This window comes from Octopus sinensis, linkage group LG12, assembly GCF_006345805.1.
Source record: "Octopus sinensis linkage group LG12, ASM634580v1, whole genome shotgun sequence".
Lineage (NCBI taxonomy): Eukaryota > Metazoa > Mollusca > Cephalopoda > Octopoda > Octopodidae > Octopus > Octopus sinensis.
The window spans coordinates 15,712,041-15,734,976 of record NC_043008.1 but is presented as its reverse complement, the minus strand read 5'-3'; the positions used below and the strand labels follow the sequence as shown (position 1 = coordinate 15,734,976).

Genomic DNA, 22,936 nt, shown 5'->3' with positions numbered 1-22,936 from the left:
CTGGGTGAGAAAATTGGCAAATAATAAATATAATTATTTCCAAATAGAACTGAAAACAAACCGATGACAAAGGAGTATATGTACATGTAGACCATGGAAGTGTCTGAGAGAAGTGTTTCCAAGCATGTGCATATATAAAATGTGAATAAGGAAATTTTTAGTGATTTGCTCGAATGCGAAGTTGGAATTCAATTTATATCTTAACCTCACGTTAAGAGATCTGTGTATATAATATTTTTAACGTCTACTCAAATCTGAACGGCATTATCTCTAATATCCACTCTCGGGGAAGCCTCTGAAAAAGAATTATGTATGACAGACATTGGATACTCCACAGAACGTCGCTGTATCTCCAGTGTTTCGATTACATTTGGTTCCCTCCGTGACGAATAAACAGTGCTAAGACGTATATATTGGTTTAGATATAAACACTTTGTGATACGGCATCTGCTGATCATTGCTACAATTCAATGGCTAACGGAAAGAGGCGAGAAAACTGTCATTGCTCTAATTGTAGCATTCAGGAATTCAATCGGACCGCTTCCTAAGAGGCTAAATGCTACTGGCATTGAAACAGATATTGCCAACTGGCACAATCGATCTATTTTTATTTTGCAAGGATCAATAGTTTGCTCTGTTTTTTTGGGGGGGAAGGGAAATGTTGACACCAAACTTCGGGTTAATATCTCCGCTGGATAGATTCGCGTGGTACTGACTTTATATGAGGAACACAACAGGCACAATACTACTACTACTATGAAAAATAATAATAATAATAATACAAATATTTAGACAAATACATAACAAAAACACCAGGACTTACAAACACATATAACATACAGAAAATTGCACTACTAGGCACTGCACACATCCTACGCAGAACACTTTCCATACAATAACCATCAGAGCATCACAACAAATCACAGCACATACCTAAGGCACACAGAGCTGCGCTCGGTAGTGAAGTGAAAGCACGCTATAAAAATAAAACTACTGAATAATAATAATAATAATAATAATAATAATAATAATACTTTACAAAGCAAACAAAAACAGAACAAAGGTGTAGTATGAGAAAATTCCGGAAGGAGTTACCGAAAAATAGAAATCCTGTGGGATGCAATGATCCAGTTCGATCATCCGACCAAACATCGGAAACCGGACATTGTTGTGGTGAATATAACATGTATAACATGTATGACAATCGATATAGCGTACACCAGTGACAACAGGATCAATGTGAAAGAAGAAAAAATTAACAACTATGACGATTTGAAGTGGGAAATGCGAAGGTTGTGGTCAATGAAGATAGTAGACGTGATAGCAATTGTAATTGGTGCAGTTGGAAGTATCAGCACTAAACTACCAACATGGCTGAAAAATATTGGTGCAAGTGTTAAGGTAATACACCTACAAATATCAGCATTGCCTGGAACTGCAAGAATTCTTCGCAGGGTAGTTGAAGCATGACCAGTAAACAAGTATCACCTTAGTCTGCGGGCTGTGGACAGCTGAAACTTTCCGTTAACCCAGCAAATAAGCTTTGAGTTTTCATGTAATAATAATAATAATAATAATAATAATAATAATAATAATAATAATGATAATAATAATAAGGTGGCTGCAATAAGTGTGGAGCTCTTGTAGTAAACAGCACTGCTTGGAACCGCTCGAATTCTCCGGAAGGTGATCGAAAAATAAGAGGTGTTTCCTTAGTTCACTGGTAGTTAACAGCTGACGCTGTAGTACATCTCCAGCGTTAGAAGTTGTGCAAAGGCAATAATAATAATAATAATAATAATAATAATAATAATGATAATAATAATAATAGAGGCACTGAGCCTGAAATTTGGAGTGCGGGTACTAGTCGATTACATCTTCCTCAGCGTATTACTGGTACTTAATTAATCTACACCGAAATGACGAATGGCAAAGACAATTTCGGTGGGAATTTGAACTCAGAGCGTTAAGACGTACGATATGCTGTTAAGCATTTTCTCCTGTATCCTTACGATTCTGCCGGTTTGCTGTCTTAATGAAAAAAATAACAACAAAAACAGCGACAAGAAGAAGAACAACAAAAATAATTCGTGAGAAAACAGAATATTGATTGTCTTACTGAGTAAATAATTGTTCAGATACAAAAATACAACTGGCGACACTGCGCATTTAACATGTCCTAATCGTTATTTAAGTACAAGTAGTATCGTAAAATCGTATAAGATCGCTTATAGCAACATCTGTAGTTTGTTTGAGGATTTTCTGGGATGTATTCCATGGTTACATTTCTTTATGTGTCATGAAATACATATTCATAAGTATAATTATAAATTCTGTGTTGATTGCATTATTTCATGTGAAACCTAGCAGTCTTAGTTGGATGTGCCACATATTACGAACAAGTATCTGGTGTCGGAATGAGTGAATGATGGATAACTGAGAATATTTACAAATTTCATTAATAATTCTTCTGCGTGAGAAAATTGGCAAATAACAAATATAATTATTTCCAAATGGAATTGAAAGCAAACCGATGACAAAGGAGTTTCTATACATGTAGACCATGGAAGCGGTTGAGGGAAGCGTTTGCAAGCATGTGCATATTTGCATACTAAAATGTATATACGAAAATTCAAACGAATACTGAGACACATTGGAAGACACGCAAATAAACATGCGCATATAAACTATATGTATATACCCATCCTCATATGTATATGCATACATATATACAGTGTGCTCGCCGAAATTTGGACTGCTTGCAAAACAGTAACCGCGATATCTCACCAAAAATATTTTTTTTGTCACTCATAATTATGACCCTGGTATCGATCTATTGCATTTCAATCTGTTTTAGGGCTAGGGTTAGTTATGGTTAGGGTTAGGGGTGCGGGGAAGGGTATCTTTTTTTCTTCGGAAATGTAAATAACCCCAATCTGTTTCTTAAACGAGGGACATATTCATACGGCACAGAATGTTTTCACCTCAATAGACGTCATTGATTGGTTGAACTTGCAGAAATTGAAGAACAAAAGCAACAAATATCTTAAAAACTATAAAATTTTCTCAATAAAGCCAAGAGAAAAAGATGTTTTATAAACACATTCTACCAGTATACGATGCTTAAAAGTGTTTAGTTACGTGGAAATTATTTTTTAAAAATGCCGTTCAAACCGAAAAGATCCAAATATCAACTCCATTGAGGCAGAGAGATAGCAGTTTATTCAAAGTAGTCGCCAATAATTTTCACCCCGATCTTAATAACGTTTTCGGATCCTTGTGCGGGCATTCCTCTCTATTTCTCAGCGAAGGAGTTTGAGCACTTCCTTAATCTTGGTCAGGAGCTCCTCCTCGTTGTTGCAGGCAATGTGGTTGGTACCTTTTTAAACCACGCGTCATATATAGTAAAACACAGGGTTACAATTGGGGGTATTACGAGACCCAAAATTGATGCTGGTGAAATTGTGGAACATTTCCAGAGGTATAGCATGACACCGAACCCTATAATTATCCATATGATCTCAACACTTCTGGCCAGCATTCATACACAGCCGCAGCGCCAACTTGTTTTCATTTGGCAATAGCCCAGTGGTTAGGGCAGCGGACTCGCGGTCGTAGGATCGCGGTTTCAATTCCCAGACCGGGCCTTGTGAGTGTTTATTGCGCGAAAACACCTAAAGCTCCACGGGGCTCCGGCAGGGGGTGGTGGCGATCCCTGCTGTACTCTTTTGCCACAACTTTCTCTCACTTTCTTCTGTTGGCCTGCTCGCTTAGCCAGCGGGGTGGCGTCATTTAAAGGCCAAAAAAAAATGCGAAGCGCATTGTGACCAGCGATGTGTAACAACATCTTATAGCCTGATCGGTCACGGTGAAATATATATATATATATGTGTAGTATACCCTAGAACGTACGCAAGAAGGTATTGTCGCGTTCTCCTTTATCGTGCTTCCAGTAGTTAATTCACATGCAAATATGACGATATCAAAACTTTTCATTTCAGTTCCTTTTTCGTAAAGTATCGAGGAAAGAAAATAGTGTATTAAGTAAATTCGATCCAGTTTCGAATCTGGTGGAAGCAAATTTAGCTTTAATTTCTGTAGGAAGGTGATTGACTCCAAAACTGTGTGACAAGAAAACTCACGCTTCATAAATACGTCTGACAAATCTATTAATTGTCGTTGTAGCGTTAAGTTCTTCACGAACAGAATCTTAATTAAGATTGGTTTTAGCATATTATTCGTTTGATTTATTTCCATAATATTCTTGGGAAATTGATATTATCGTATTTATATAATATTTGTGTACTTGGGCGTAAATTCAAAGTAATTATCTCGTAAGAATTTATAAGCTTTAAACGAATTCGGAGTATAAAAAGCGTTATTTGCAAGAAGCCAGAGTTTCGGTTTCGATTCTCAGCGAATCTTTTCAGTCATACAAGTAGTATTAGAAACTGATGGCTTAAATTTTACCACCTTATCTAAATGAATGTCCGTTGTCTGAGGGTGAGGGTAGAGATTGCTGTACGTAAGGTAGTGGCTTCGATTTCCACGGAGGGCGTCCTTAAGCTAAAGATTTCAGTTTACTTTACCTCAGTCCATTCATTTGCAAATGCACAACAGTGCGACGGGCTGGGGTCCATTTTAGGAAAATTTATGTGATCGGGGTCACTAATAAATTATAGAAACAAAGTAGGTGTCTCTATGAATCCTAGTACAAGAAACAGTAATGAACATGATTAGACGATGATGATGGTAACGCTATTAATTAACCTACTATTTAAGCTGTTACAATCAATATTTCAAATTTTCATGGTTGAAAAGCTAATGCATCAGTGCAAGGCGATGGACCAGTTAGAACACTTAACGAGAGGCATTCTGTACTTCTTTCGGATATTTCACGTTCTACGTTCTCACGTTTTTTACTTGATCCATTTCCCCATTTAATAATATTAAGTGCTCCTTGCATTCATTTAATGGACTTCATTTTCTTGCAAGCATTCCTCTCTTGGATCCAGCTAAAAGACAAAAACACATTATCTCGCTCCTCGATCTTCCTGATGAAACTGCGTGAGGCAGTCATTACTTCATTGACTCTGATAAATTCTCAGTAATTCGTTGAACACCGAGAATAACCTTGACTATTCGATTTTAGATTGATTAAACTCCGTCTTTAGTGAATTACGAGGAGATGCTGAAAATTGCTTGGCTTTTTTAGTAAATGAAAATAGAGGAGGATCAGTTAACTATGATTTTATTCAACATATTTCCCTCTTAGATACACACACTTACTGCAACGGTCCCTCGGTTTTTCTAAGCGCTATGAAAGAACTCGGAATGCTGGGCGTCCAACCAGTCCTTTCGCGATAACTTTAAAGCGAGGAACTTTTCATCACCGCCTGTTATTTTAGCAAATACAGAAAAAGATTCTAAATCCAATATTAGCTAATTAATGAGCGCGTAATTCTCATTTGTTTTAGATTCAACTACATTTAATGATGCATTCAAATTTTGGCAAAAGGCCAGGATTGGGATGAGTTAATTGTGTCGTCCCCAGTACCTATTTAATCTACCTGAGTGGAATTTGAAATCAAAACGTGAAGACGGACGAAATGCCGCGAAACATTTTGCTCGGCGTGCTAACGATTCTGCCAGCATATCGTCGCATGTATATTTAGTATTGAATGTGAGATTGCTCAAGATACATGTAAACTGTATTATTATTACCATTATTATCATTATTAATATTATTATTATTACGAAGATATACATGCATAGCAAGTGGCCTGATCTGAGATCGTGTGCTAGAACGAAAATCATTACAGTACGGAATTTTGACAGTGAATAGGTCGCGGTCTCAAAGCGACGAAAATATTTTGGCAAATTAAATTTAAATGTTGAAGTGTATCTAATGGTTTTTGTGTGTTTCTTAAATGGCTTATGAACACCTTCCACGCTGCAATTATTATTATTATTATTATTATTATTATATCAATATATTTACAAATTACAAACGGCAGCTTATACCTGTAAGACTCCATTTAAATTAACACAATATTCCTATAAACGTTTGAGTATACAAAAAAAGTTTCATATAGGTTAAACAAGACACTGGGTTCTTTTACATTATTGGCAAAAAATTTATAAATGATAGCCCTTCTTCCGAAATTATGTCTTCAACATTCATACTTTCTTTGAGTCTGTCACCAATTTTCTGAAAACGTTAGTTCATCGGATTGTTTTGAAATTGATGTTTGTTGCAATCTTTAGAAGTTCTTTAACATTTCTCTACAGATATATTTAAAAATATAGAATTTTTCTTTAGTATAAAATTGGCCAAGCAAATAATATACACGGTCACTGATTCAATAACCTTCGATTCACATTAGTTTTTCAAAAAAACAACTCATTTTTTTTTCTGAGGACAAAACATTTCGCTCTTTGAACCTAGATTTTTTTTACCTCCTACATTTACTAAACAATAAATACTATATTCAGACACAAGTTTCCCTAATCATATATTTCTATAGCACTATACACACAGACACACACATATATAAAAATCTACATTCATGTATATATATATATATATATATATATATATATATATAATATATATATATATATGTATGTATTTACTTGTATGTATATATATATATATATATATATATATATATGTTTGTATATATATGTATCTGTGTGTGTACGTATGTATATGTAAATACGTGCCTTTTTTTGTATGTGTCTGGATGTGCATATATATATGTGTACATACATGATTTGTGCGTGCTTAGCGGCACTTTGTCTGTCCTTACGTCCTAAGTTCAGATTCCGCCGATGTCGAATTTGCCTTTCTTCCTTTCGGGGTCGATAAATTAAGTAGCAGTTACGCACTGGGGTCGATGTAATCTACTTAATCCGTCTGTCTGTCCTTGTTTATCCCCTCTATGTTTAGCCCCTTGTGGGCAGTAAAGAAATAAAAGAATCGTTAGCATGGGTAAAAATGCTTAGGGTGTGTATGTGTCTGTGTGTTTCCTCTATGCACTGCCAAACCGTGCCGGATCATTCTATACCAAATTTGGCACGTATGTTTTTCATTACTCGGCGAAGGTTCTAGGGGTGTCAAGGTTTGACTTTTGCCCATATAGGGAGTTGTAGCCCTCCTCTCATTCGACTCTTCCGATTATTTTTCAGCGGTAAAATAGTTTCACTTTTATTGCTAGAAACAGAAAGGGTGTGTTGCTGTGTGTTTGTGTGACAGAGAGAGAGAGAGGGAGAGAGAGAGAGAGAGAGAGAGAGAGAGAGAAAGAAAGAAAGAACGTGATCGCGTAAATTTTATTTATTCACTTTTTCTCGCATCTTTTATTCTGTGTTTGACTGAGAGACAGAGAGAGGTGTTGTCAGAGAGAAAGAGAGAGGGGAAGAGAGAGCGAGAGAGAGAGATAGAAAGAGAATATGCCTTGTTCAGTGTATGTGTGAGAGATAGAAAGAGAATATGCCTTGTTCAGTGTATGTGTGAGAGAGAGTGAGAGGGAGAGAGTGATAGCGTAAATTTTATTTATTTATTTAGTTTTTTCGCAATTTTTTAGTTAGTGTGTGAGTAATTAATTGATTGAGAGAGAGAGAGAGAGAGGCGTGTTGTCATGTATGTCTAAAATGGCTAGGGTCAGTCACACACGCGCGCAAACACATATGTAGACCCATTATCTGTCATATACACGTTCATACTTAAATACATATACATACATGTTTTTTTATGTGTGCCTGTGAGGTAGAGAGAGTCAGTGAGTGATTAAAGGTGTGTGTTCTCATGACATATTTTTTGCATCTATGTATATGTAGCTAAGTAAAATTAACGCTGTCTCTCTCTCTCTCTCTCTCTCTCTCTCTCACACACACACACACACACACATAAACACTTTCTGTCTAGCACCCCCTCTCATTAATACATACACACGTCCATGTCAATTTCTTCTCTCTTTCACTTTATGCTGATTTCAAATAAATATTTCCACTCAGAAAAATAAACAAAATCTTTTACGGAATTTACGGAGCACCGTAATGTAACAGCTGAACTGCGTGCACACACCTTCGAGCTAAAACGAAAGATCACCGATAAGCTCTAAGGCGGCGAGCTGGCAGAATCGTTAACACGCCGGGCGAAATGCTTATCGGTATTTCGTCTGCCGCTATGTTTTGAGTTCAAATTCCGCCGAGGTCGACTTTGCCTTTGATCCTTTCGGGGTCGATTAAATAAGTACCAGTTAAGCACTGGGGTCGATATAATCGACTTAATCTGTTTGTCTGTCATTGTTTGTTTCCTCTATGTTTAGCCCCTTGTGGGTAATAAAGAAATAGGTATTTCGTCTGCCGCTACGTTCTGAGTTCAAATTCCGCCGAGGTCGACTTTGCCTTTCATCCTTTCGGGGTCGATTAAATAAGTACCAGTTAAGCACTGGGGTCGATATAATCGACTTAATCCGTTTGTCTATCCGTGTTTGTCCTCTCTGTGTTTAGCCCCTTGTGGGTAATAAAGAAATATGTATTTCGTCTGCCGCTACGTTCTGAGTTCAAATTCCGCCGAGGTCGACTTTGCCTTTCATCCTTTCGGGGTCGATTAAATAAGTACCAGTTACGTACTGGGGTCGATATAATCCACTCAATCTGTTTGTCTGTCATTGTTTGTCCTCTCTGTGTTTAGCCCCTTGTGGGTAGTAAAGAAAGAGATAAGCTCTATAAATTTTCAAGTTCATTATTCCCGTGACATAAGTTAGAGACATCGACATGAGTTATTCAAATAATTGTTCGTAGACTCCATGTAAACCCTCCCGATTTATTTTTCTGCAGGTATAAGAGTGTTACTTTTCATAACGCTATAGCTTTTATTCTTACTGTCTGTCTGCCAAACCGCTGGATCAATCTGTTCGAAATTTGGCTGTTTGGAAATTACGTCGGTTTTGTTTTTTCGCCTTAAAGGTACAGGATTCTGAAACGGTTTTAAATTGTGATAATGAAACAAGAGGTTTATAGAGAAAAAAAGAAACTGCAATGTTTCTAAATAACGAAAGGTATTCATCATCATCATCATTGTTCGACCGTGGTCGAGACAATGGAATTTACCATGCTACGCCAGACTTCACGGTCCATCATGGCATTACGGAGGTCCTGTTGTTGGATGCCTGTATCCCTGGAGATTACATCAGGGTAGGAGAGTGTGCGCCCTCTGGTATTCATACGGACACACGCTTGTACATTGTAGGATATCTTTCAGTTTATACGATAAACCTCATTAATTTTAAAGTTCAATAATCCCGCGAAATAAGTTAGAGATATTGACATAAGTTATTCAAATAACTGTTCCTGGAATGGACCTAATAAAATTTACTAGAGTACACTCGATATTTCATATTTAAATCCGATGTTACTATTTCTACCTGGATATTGGTTCCACTTCAGATTCGAAATCTAATTTACAATTCCGCCACCCCGCTAGCCATACGGCCTATTGTTCTGCATGGCCAAAGCGTTGGATCAATCTGTACCAAACTTGGCACTTGGCCTGAAGGTATTTCATTACTCGGGGTAAGTTTTAAAGGGGGGGGGGGCTGAGTAACTTTTTACCTTTGTTTTCAAAAACTGAAATATGTTTTACATACCTGTAGTATACTTTTCCCTTTAAGGTAAACGATTCTGAGAGAAACAAACACGATATTGAATAATTTTCCCTCATACATCTACGACCCCACCTCTTTTTTTTAAATAAAGATAAACGCTTTTTAACTGAGGTAATGAAACAAGAGGTTTAGTCCTTAACACCAAAATTCATTTCTCTTGGGAAACATAAGGGTGGCAATGTCTTCATTGCTGCATCCCATTAATCCCATCTGACTTCCCCTATGAATTTAAACGGCTCCAATTTTGATATGTCCATAAACAAATGTTAAGCACAATATCTCAACCTTCTTGGACTTAACTTTGCTTCTACTTGCTTCTCTTATATTCGGGATATACGTGGGTTGTAAGCCCCCAAACTCCTTTGCTTTGTACACCAATTAGAGGCCACACTGACATCATTGTATATTTAGAAGTTCTACAACATTTAACTGTGATTGGTTTCAGGGTTTTTAAAATAACTTTCTTTATACTCACGTCATCTGATAGAATTTTTTTCAAAATATCTTTTTTACCAAAATAAATATATTTATTTCCTTTAACATTCTTTAAGCTTCCCTGAAGCGCAGGGTACTGAGGCTAGTATGTATATATATATATATATACTACCTGGAACCTTGAAGACTGCTTTAATGCAAGAAAGTATACTAGTCCCTTAATATTTGATATTCAACATTTCATCTATTCAATAAGACAATCAATACTTCATTTCATTTTACAATATATATATTATTTATACTATATATTCTATATTCTACATTCATATTATAAAGAATATAAATGAGTTGGAATGTCTTTGAATAATATATATCCCTCTATGCACAATCATACAAGCCCCTTTATATATATATATATATATATATATATATATATATATATATGTGTGTGTGTGTGTGTGTGTGTGTGTGTCTGTGTCTGTGTGTGTTTGTGTGTGTGTGTGTGTATGAGCGTATAACTGATGGAGTGTGAATACGATTATATTGTGATGGAATTCGCAACATACACCGTAATAATTCATAATCAGAACTACCACAATGAACATGAGTACGACGCAATTTATCCGCATATAAAACATATTTGGAATAAACACAAAGAACTCAATTTGGTGTTGAAGGTCCTCTCAATGTAATTGCACTTCATACTCAGTAAACATTTATATTCTGTAACTAGAATTAATAAATCAAGTGGACTTAATTAATTAATGCACCTTGCGATAGTATAAATTTTCTCTAATGAACGATGATATTTTTCGCTTAGATATAAACAAAATAAGTACCACATATATAACCACTACATTAATCGACTCTACGCTCTCCAAGCATTTACGACCTTACAGATTTAAAAATCATTAGTTCGTATCTCGTTTCTTTAAACATCACAATCTAATATTGTTGCTTTCTCATTTTGTATTTGCTAATTCAATTGACACGTATTCTTAGCACATACTTAAATTTGGCTTCGCTTAACGTTTAAAGCATCAACCATTATATTTTCTTTATTAACACAATTGACTTCTTGACATTAGCAGTAGTATTTTTATTGCATCCATTTAACTGGTTCGTTATACACTTAATGAGAATTTAAATCGCCTACATAATATTAAGAAAGGTAAATTTTCTATTCTATGTTAATTTAACTTTATGGCGTGGGTAAACACTTTACGAAATGTGTAAAGTTTAACACTTTTCAGCAATAATTAAATTTGTATAAATATTTATTATATAATATTTGGAAAATTATATTAGACGTGTTTCTGTTTTACTCTTTAATCGTGATCAAAATATTAGTTTTCTTTTAAATTACATGTATGCGTATGTTGACAGGCACATCTGCACGCGAAGGGATAATCAATAACATATATGTATAATCCTTCATAAATCTTTTGCCGAGTATCTTTTATTTGTTTTAATCATTAGGCTGTGGCCATGCTACAGCAATAACATGGAGAATTTTTATTCGGTTGAATCAACCCTAGTACATAGTCGTTTAACGTATGGTATATCTACTATCGCTCTTTTTGCAGAGCCGCTACGTTACGTGAGACATAAACACACCAACACCGGTGTGTTTAGAAATCCCCTACATAACGTTACTATTGGTATGCAATTCGCATAACGTTTTTGAAAGAACATGAACGTACGTGTACAAATAAAATAAAATAAAACAGACACAAACATACACACACACAAATATATATATATATATATATATGTATGTATATATGTATATATGTGTACGTATGTATGTATATATGTATATATCTGTATATATATGTATATATGTGTATGTATGTATGTGTGTATATATGTATATATATATGTATATATATGTATATATATATATGGATATATATGTATGTATATATCTATATCTATATCTATCTATATATATATATATATATATATATATATATATATATTATATATATATATATATATATATATATATATATATATATATATATATACATGACAGTCTTTCATTTTCTGTCTACGAAATCCACTCACAAGTCTTTGGTTGGCCTGATGCTATAGTAGAATGCACTTGCCCTAGGTGCCAAGCAGTAATACTGAACCCGGAATCATATGATTGAAAATCAATTTCCTTATAATATAGCCACGTCTGCGCCTAGGTCTTTAAAATATATATAAATTTCTTGGGCGTTATCAAAGATCTCTTGGAGTTATACATGCCTACATGTAAAGAGCATCAGAATTCAGTGTTGGTCTTAAAACTTTCTTCCTTTCTAGATCGTCACTTATGCATTAATATATCCATAAGCTTTATTCTTTTCTCACAGTCATAGAGAACGCAACAGGAAATAGGCGGAGAATTACTTTCCTTACATTTAAGAATCCCCTACATAACATTACTATTGCTATGTAATTCGCATAACGTTTTTGAAGAAACATACGTGTACAAATAAAACGAAAGTATGAAATCAAAAAATCTCGAATTCAGCCATCTTTGAATATGTCAAGCATGGTCAAAGAACTATAGAAAGAACTTTATGATGTAGATTCTGTTTATGAAATTTTAGCATTAAAAATCTGCATTTGTTTACTTTACGAAATTTGACAATTCCGAAAATGCTTTTCCCAGCTGACAATTGGCTTAAATATGTTTTGTATGTGTCAGACACATGGCCTGCTTTGAGAAAAAAAAAGTGCAAAAATCAGCCACGATGTCTTCTGCTATATTTGAGGACGTTACTCTTTACCTGAACAGCGAAACAGAATCACGGATTTGTTGAAGAAAGCTTTACATATTCTGGCAAGAAACCCTGTGATGAAAACAAGCCTGCGCACCCCATATAGTGTGTAAAACGTGTTGAAACACTACGACTGTGACCGTTTGAAATATTTAAGCAGAATGTCCCTATCTTTGACTTGTGAGAAAATTAAGTGTGGTGTGTTTGACGGGCCACAAAGTAGGTGGTTATTGAAGGACCAGCAGATTTTGGAGATGATGTCTGGCGTTGGAAAAGGAACATGGAGTACGTTTGCTACAATTATGTCTGATCGCTTGTGAAATAAGAAATCATCAAATTTTGAAGAATGTGTTCAGGCCTCATTAAGCAGTTTTCGAGGACTGGGCTGCAACATCAGGTTTAAAATGCATTTACTACTGCACTGTCATCTCGACCAGTTTCCTGAAAATCCTAGTGCAATAGGTAATAGGTAAAGAGAGAGATTCTAATAAGGCATCAAAACTGTGGAGACTAGATATCAAGACAGGTGGAATGCAAAGATGATGGCTGATTGCTGCTGGTCGCTGCAAAGAGACTGTCGTGATGTAAGTTATTTACACAAAGCAGCAAAAACAAAGTTCATTCCTTCAGTAGTTGAAACACTAGTTTGAAAGAAAGACCTACTCTAAGGTGAGTAAATAAACATTTTGCTTAATATATTTGTTAAACAATAAATAGTTTGGTTTGTATTAGTTTCTTATTTCAGTATGGCATTTAATAGCAAAATTTTATTTGCTATTGAAAATAAAAAAAGCGAAAACAAAAATTCCTGTTTAACAAAAAAATGTACATGGTATAAAATTGCTGAGGGTATTTCTGAACGCAGGAGCATTGCATAAGGTTACACTAATAGTAAATTGCGAGACAACTGAAAGTTTTTTTTTAACGATAGTGTTCCCTGGGCTATTACAAACAATTGTGCTTAGTCACTGAGTAAGTAGAAAAAAATATGATTTAACGTAGTAGAAGAAAACGAACTGTAAGTTTTCAAATCAGTATGCTGACATTAGTCAAAATCAAGAAAAAAAAAACAGCAAACTTAACAGAAATTATGGGCAAATTTTTACCCCTGTGTAATGTTTCCCAGCAAGAATCTGAGACAATTGTTTCGTTGTTGTCTAGGAAGTGTTACAATATCCATTTTGTTTATTATAACGAATTGTTGCCCACGCATCATGCTACCATTATTATAACATTTTCATTTATCGGTTATATCCTGTATATTTCCAATAATTTCGTTTATTTTATTTTTAGATATCTTTCTATTTTATTTATTTATTTTGTATCATCGCATCAAGATATCCCCATAATATTTGTTCCTGGAAAACAATAATTATAAACAAAATGAATGAAAAATCCTTTAATAATTAAAAATGAGTTGATGCACTTGTTTTCTGTTCAAACAATGTATGCTGCAATGACATCATTCGCAATCATACACATTATAATTATTTCATTGGGATTCGTTTAGAGTGCACCAATCTCATTATTTTCAATAGAGTAATTGGAGGGCTAACATCCATATCAACTCATTATGGCTATCATAATTATTATAGATGTGTGTGTGTGTGTGTGTGTATTTATGCATATGTAGGTTCGTGTCACAAGGGAAAGATCGTTTTAGGTTGCAAGGGGCTAGACATAGACGGGACAAACAAGGACAGACGAAGTGATTAAGTCGACTACATCGGCCCCAATGCGTAACTGGTCCTTAATTTATCGACCCCGAAAGGATGAAAGGCAAAGTCGACCTCGGCGGAATTTGAACTCAGAACGTAACGGCAGACAAAATACGGCTACGCATTTCGCCCGGCGTGCTAACGTTTCTGCCAGCTCGCCGCCTTCTTAAATATAAGTTAGTTTTAGTGTTAGTCGATGAGCAGCCCTAGTTCTCCTAAAGAAAGATGAACCCACCAACTATTTTTCTAGTTAATTCATCCGCTCATCGACTTCAAGCTTTACACTGCAAAATGGTACGACCCTAATTTATTAAGCCATCTTTCTTCATCTGGAGGCCTTATTCTTTCCTCTTCTCGTCTTTTATTTTATATATTTGTATTCACTCTCATGAAGCTCCATGTACCGCATCGAAGGTGCTACAAAAATTAATATTATTCTCATAATTATTCTCATAATTCTCTTTGGAAGCACCGAGTGACATAGATAGCAGATAGGGCAATGTTAAAGTTTTGTATTAATAAAAAAATAACAGATGTTTGTTGATCAAAGGTTTTCTCCATTTTCTGCTTAATTTATATATATGCACACACACACATATACAGACATATATACATACATACTCACACGCATACACATATGATAAGTGCCAACGCACAAAGTTCTTGGACATTGAGTCCTCTGTTACTTCTTCTAGATATTAATAAAATACATACACATATATATATATATATATATATATGTATATATATATATATATATATATGTATATATGTATATATCTATATATACATATATATATGTATATATATATATATACATATATATATGTATGCATATATATATATACATATATATATATATATATAAATGTATACATATATGTATATATATATATGTATATATATATATATACATATATATATATATATATAGTATATATATATATATATATATATATATATATATATATATATTAGTATGGTGATAACTATTAATATCCAGTAACGCTGCCGTTATCTCCCTTAGAGAGACTTAGTAATTTTAATATTTCTATTATATATATATATATATATATATATTACTAAAAAAATCCTATTCTCTTTTGCCTTTATGTTTCCCTCCTTTGTCTATTTTTCCTAATTTTTCTCCTCTCCACACTCTCCCTTTCACACTCTCTCCCTCTCTTCTTCTCCATTATCGCTCCGATAACTAATTACATACATGTTTATTTGGGCTCAAAGCGTACTTCATAGTTTTGATATTTGCTTCTTCTTTTTTTTTTTTCACCCGAAAGAAAGCTATCGTCATGCTGAAGTACCTAAATACAAGAAGAAATTACATGAAAGAATTTAATTGAAACTAAGAGAGATAGTCTTTGCTTTTCTATCATTTCAAAGATGGTAAAATAAATACGAAGTAAAACATGCAGCTTATTTCATGAGCTATAACAATGCAATGGCTGTCGCGCTGAGAAACACATCAAAAAGGCTGAAGTAGATTTCATTTATTGCACCTCATTCCCGTTATCTTTGCACTTACTAACTGAAATGAAAGAACTGTATTACGACTCAATTCTATAAGGTGACGCCATCTATTTGCTTATGATATCTATATGCAATTATGTACAATATATACTTCAGAGAGTTGTGGGCTATATTGTATAATTACTGTGAATGGAGAAATGCACTTGGCTGTTTCGTTTCTAGGGGTCTGTTAACATGATTATTTCGAAAAGACTACGAAATTAGTTCTCAAAATATCGGTGCGTTTTGATACTTTAGATGTGTTTTATAGCAAACTTTCTATTGTTGGGAATATTCTGTTAAGCTACAAAGCTATAACTGGATCATCAGAGAAAAGGAACTCTATCTCTCTTTAAAAAATTTCTTTTGATAATCATAACAAATGCGCAACCGGTAAAAAGAACTTCCACCTAATTAAATTACTTAAATTACTTAAATTATTTTGTCAGCATTCTCTTCATTTCCTTTTATATATATATATATAATATATATATATATATATAAATGTATACATTATATATATATATATATATATATAATATATATACTGATTTTAAACAGATATAATATATAAATGTATTGTAATAAGCTTTCACAGTTAGTAACTTCAGATGCACAATTTCATTCCGGTTCATGTCGTATAGGGTAGCATTAAAGGCACCCAATGTGCGCCTCCCTGGTTGCTCGGAAAACATCGATGCGATAGTCCAGTTCGTTCCAGACACTCAGCAATGTATCTGAGGTTACCGTGCTAACTGCTTCAGTGATCGAAATGTTCAGCTCCTCCTCGGTTGCATGTTACCGTGGTACGTAAACTGTGCACTTCACGTACCCCCAAAGAAAAAAGTCACAACCAGTTAGATCCGGTGACCTCGCAGGCCACTTGCAGAACACCTGATCATCACGTCCGTCCAGCACGACCAATTCGTCTGTTTGACAAGTGCTCAGTGAGAAATCTCCTGACTGTGAGAAATATCATGACTGCGAGATCCCAGTGCGGTGGAGCACCATCATGCTGGAAAAAGTAGTCATCGTCCTCAGCAGCTAGTCGAGGAAACATCGAATCGGTCAGCATCTCTAGTTAACACTGACCAGTATCAGTCCCTCCCTCAAAGAAGAAAGGGGTTATACACCGTCCTCTCTGATACCGCACAAAGCACGTTAACTTTTGGTGAGTCTCGCTCAATTTCCTGGGTAGCATGGGGATATCAAAGCCCCCATATACGCACGTTAATCCTATTGACTTTACCGTTCAAGTGAAATATTGCCTTATCACTGTAAATGATTTTTGACAGCAGGTTATCATTATCTTCCATTAACTTCTGGATATTCTCACAAAATTCAAATCGCATTCCATTATCTTTTGGGTGGAGTTTTAGACTAACTGCAGCTTTTAAGGGACAAACTTTAGGTGTTTGTGTTGGACCTTGGGAACTGTGCTTTGGGGGAGTTGAAACTCTCGGCTAGCGCTTCGTATTGACCTTTTGAGGCTATGCACGACTTTTATTCTAACTCGATTAATAAATTCCTGTGAGACTGATGGTCGGCCAGAATGCCCCTTTCTCTTATCACAACTACACCCTTTCTTATTAAAATCGTTGTACCATTTCCGAATGGACTTGAGTGTCGGTGGAATCGTATGATATCTGAGTCTGAAAGAACGTTGCACGTCCACAATGTTGTTTGATCTAACAAATTCCACTAGACACCAGCTGCATTGCTGTGGGGTAGCGCCCATTTTTAGACTTCCTTGCACACCTGTGGATTTAAGGTCAAAGATGTTTAGCCACCTGAAAAAATGAAATAACTGCTGTTAGAATATCGTTTCACATGTTCATCAATATATTTGAATTTAAATATAACATCGTGAAATCTGGAAGTGTTTTTGTGGTCACCGTGTATATATACACACATGTATACACACAAATCACTCATGTTTATCTGTGTGTGTGTGTGCGTGTGTCTATAGACACACACTCGTTGCGTATATACACAAATGATTTTATGCACTTGCACATATGTGTATATGTACATATAAATATTACTTTTACTTTTACTTGTTTCAATCATTTGGCTGTGGCCATGCTGGAGCAACGCCTTTAGTCGAACAAATCGACCCCAAGACTTATTCTTTGTAAGCCTAGTATTTATTCTATCGGTTAATTTTGGGACGTAAACACACCAGCATCGGTTGTCAAGCGATGTTGACAGGACAAACACAGACACCCAAACACACACACACACATACATATATACACACACATATACATATATATGATGGGCTTCTTTCAGTTTCCGTCTACCAAATCCACTCACAAGGCTTTGGTCGGCCCGAGGCTATGGTAGAAGACACTTGCCCACGATGTCACGCAGTGGGACTGAACCCGGTACCATGCGGCTCGCAAGCAAGGTACTTACCATAGAACCACTCCTAGGTATATTTATATATTTATATGATATGTAGGAGTAGAAGCATGCTTTAATTCCTGACAGAAGGAGAAAAGCAGGTTACAGAATTCTATTTTGTGCAGTAACTATAGTACACTGGGTCTAAAGAGTCTTGGGTTTTACAAAATAATATTTGATATGTATTTCCTTCGGGTTGTCTACTCAAATGAAAACGCCTTAACGTTAAAATTAGTAACATTGTAATAGGAAGCTTGCAATTGAATACCGATATCGTATAAATAGACTTTGACAATCTCCCAAATAATACAGTTTTCTAAATAGGTAAAATTGCAATGTAGATAATTCCGTCTTGGAGAAACTATATATAATTTTTTTTTAATGCTCACTGTTACAAAAACCTTTGCGCTAAATTAAAATGATTGTAAAAAAAGCCGTAATTCAAGAATTGTGTCCAAAAATACATATACGATTTTTAAAAATATGTACGTATGTTTGTACTTATATGGTTGCATGTATACTTGTTTGTTCGTACGTTTGTGTGTATATACGCTTTTACTCTTTTATTTCTTTCAGTTATTGAGAGTGGCCATGCTGGAGAATCGCCTTAAGTGGAGCAAACCGATCCCAGGACTTATTCTTTGTAAGCCTAGTACTTATTCTATTGGTCCCTTTTACCGAACCGCTAGGTTACTTATTCTATCGCCCTCTTTTGCTGAACCGCTTAGCTACGGGGACGTAAACACACCACCATCTATTGTGAAGCGATGTTGGAGGGACAAACAAAACACATAAACACACACACACATACACATATATATTTCCATATATAGGACAGGCTTCTGTCAGTTTCCGTCTACCAAATCCACTCACAAGGCTTTAGTCGGCCCGAGGCTATAGTAGAAGACACTTTCCCAAGGGGCACGCCTTAGGAATGAACCCGGAACCATGTGGTTGGTAAGCAAGCTTCTCACCACACAGCCACTCCTGCGCGTATATGTGTATGGCTATATACACACTTCCCTGAAATTACAACTGAACGTGTGTGTGTATGTGAACCTGGTGGAGCCTGCGTGTTTGCATGCATCTGTGTGTTGGTGTGTTTACGTGAGCGTATTGGTGTGTATGACTCCGTAAGTGTTGCTTAACTAAGTGTGCATATCTCTGGTTTTTAATGCTTATACCTTTTATTATTCTAAATCGGTGGCCTGATGAAATCATAACTATCACAACCAAGTCCACCACCGATAGGACCAAGGTGTAAAAACATCTCTTCCGCCATATTTATTCTTCCACCATATTGCTTCTTCACAACTACTACCACCAACAAAAACCAACAACAACATTAGCAACAAAAACAACAGCAACAGCACTTCCGTCATTAATACAACGAAAATAATCATCGTTATCTTTATCATCCACTTCATCGTCACAAACATTGTTCATTCTCTTCATCCTCAACGCCTACGGTACAAACATAATCCGCTCTCTACCCACCGTCCTCGTTTGTCCCCGTTATACTGATTATCATCCTCAACATGATTACCACCACCATCATCACCACCATCACCACCACCACCACCACCACTATCATCATCATCATCATCATCATCACCATCATCATCATCATCATCACCGTCTTCACTATCATCAACACAATTCCGACACCTTAGCACCGTCATCATCACGTTCATCATCATCATCATCATCGTCATCATCATTATCATCATCAACGTTACCACTACCATCCACACCATCCACACCACCACCGCCACCCAAAAACAGTGCCAACAGATTGTCACCTGTGCAGGTGATATCACCAGGTTTATCGCCACTGCCATCATTATTACCTTAATTAATCCCATATTTTCGCTTATAATTACCATTATCACAAATCCAGCATGCTCCTGTCATCTCTCTTCTATTTGTCTGTCTACTTATCCGACCATATTTTTATCTGATTTATCTTTCTTTGCAAAATGTAATTCTTTCTTTCCAGATACTACTCTAATGAGACAACAAAGGAAACGAATAGCGTTTTGTTGGAATGACTTTTTATTTAAAATATAACATGTATATATGTATAATAGAGTGTGTCCCAAAAGTCACTGATGTGTTTCAGTTTTTAATATCTAAGCTTGCATTTCAAAATAGTTTGGGTGGAATATCTTCAGAGGATGAAAAAGAACAACACAGAGATTACACTTTGATCGGTTGAAATAATCCAATAGACTAAGAATAAGTATGTTTATCATACATGCATATGTATTCTTAGCCTATTAGACTATTTCAACCGATCAATATGTGATTTTCGGCAGAAAGGATTAAGAGGACAAAAAAGTTCCGTAAAATTTAGGTCTATTAGTGTGTAGGGGGCGAAACAGCTGTTGTGAATTTTGAACTCCAGCAGTGTTCGTTACATATGTAAATAAGAACGTGTGTGTGTGTGTGCGTGTTTTATATGTGCGTATGTGTGGGGGTGGCACTGCCTCGAACCCAAAACCCATACATGGCTATCAGGATAGATGACCAGATATAGCAACTGCTTGGGCTTCAAGGGACCACAGGTCTGCAATATCCTCGCACGAGACCTGTGAGACCAGGACAAAACTTAGTCTCTAGTCAAGAATTCTGGATGAAATTACCTCAAGGTCAGAAACAAAGATGAGAGCAGCAACGTCAATCATCCTCATTCACATGAGATGAGGTTTAGTGAATGTGTGACAAAGCAAACGGTGGTACCCCAGATTGGCACCAGCCATCGGGCTGAGAATAAAATATGTTATTTTTATTCACTTTCATACAGGTGAAACATCAACATCACATGCCTCCAATTCCATCTGAAGCTTGTGTACAAATGATCTTGCAGCATTTAGAAAATTGCTAATTTCTAAATCACTTTTGGTTTGCATGTATAGCAACCGTGAGTGCATGTCTTTTCATTTCTTGAGTTAGCATGATATCTTGAAAGGATGATCTGAAAAAAAAAAAAACTCTGATACATTAAATAATTTGGAAGTGTAATGAACTAAAAACGAAATGTCCTCAAATACCCCTTGCACTCTGTTTGTATATATAGTGCCACGCTAACAAGCAGTGCACTGTACCACAACATTCGATTCGAGCCGTATATAACAAACTCCAAATTGTTTTTAGAATATCCGTTTAAGTGAAGTCAAGTCTGGCGAGTTGTTCGCGACATGGAATTGTATTCGTTGCAATAAGGAAGTTAAACCAAATAGTGATATCTTGAAATTATTTATATATATATATAAAGATATATGCACCCGCATAGGAATACATGTATATCTTTGAAGTTGACATGTGGATAAATATATATGCATACATATGTCTGTGTATATGTTAGTGTACATAACTATCTGTATATGCACAAACAATAAACGTTTATAATACACACACACACTCATATATATATATATATATGTATATATATATATAGTCTACCACACACACACACTCCTTTTATTATCGTAGCTTGAGTGTAAACGTATACGCATGCCTATGTATTTGATTGTCTCTTTGTGTGATTCTAATTTTCGGAATAGCAATTCCGCTTCTGTACTGATTTACCTATTGAGGAAAGGCAGCAGCGAAATAAAAATACATCGGTTTCAAATCGAAAACAATAGTGCTTCTTACTCTCCTGACATTTGACTCCGTCACATTATAGATTAAGTCACATTGCATTAAGTAATTGGATATTTTTCATCAAAAGGCATGTGTGCAAGCATGAGCTGTGTATACGAGGTGTACTTCATGCATACACAAATATGTATATGTACATTTATATGTATATGTACAAATATGCTAATATATGTGTCTAGTTTGGAGCGCCATTCTTCCCATCAAGTTAGCATTGTAGCCACGCATGTCTGTTTAATCCTAATAGCTGGCTTTGTAGACTTCAAATGCCTCACCTGCTACTCTATTCAATGCTACTCGCCGTCTTTAATGTAATTTGTTGGTAGTAATTCTTATCAAACAAACAACACTACTACCACCAACACCAACACCACTACTACTACTACTATTACTACTAATATTATTGCTACTACTATTTTGATAATAGCTGCCTCTGTTACTACTAATGCTACTACGAACAGTATACAGTATAATTCAAAATGGCTTCTTAGATGGTCACAAAGCTAGAAAGCTTGTAAGAGGGATTTGGGGGATTAAATCAAGGTAGGCCTTGACTCTGAAAGTATATGGTGAATTCCAGGGAAGATTATAAGGATTTGAAGATAGGAATCAAAGGAAAGTATTTACCGCATTGTATTGTAGGCAGCAATCTAGCGTTTCTTTCATTCGCCCCCTATTTATCGCTTCTATTGACAATGACATTTTGCTGTGAATCGTGCGATAACAATAATAACTATCTCTTACT

The 22,936-nt window shown here is 35.6% G+C and overlaps 1 long non-coding RNA gene across 1 annotated transcript; it reads left to right on the top strand.

Annotated features, from left to right (window-relative positions):
• Window positions 1–1,383: 1,383 nt before the first annotated feature.
• LOC118765514 lies at window positions 1,384–19,440 on the top strand. Its single transcript, XR_005001377.1, has 3 exons — window positions 1,384–1,617; window positions 18,975–18,978; window positions 19,429–19,440. It is a non-coding gene; the product is annotated as an uncharacterized LOC118765514 (long non-coding RNA).
• Window positions 19,441–22,936: the final 3,496 nt, after the last annotated feature.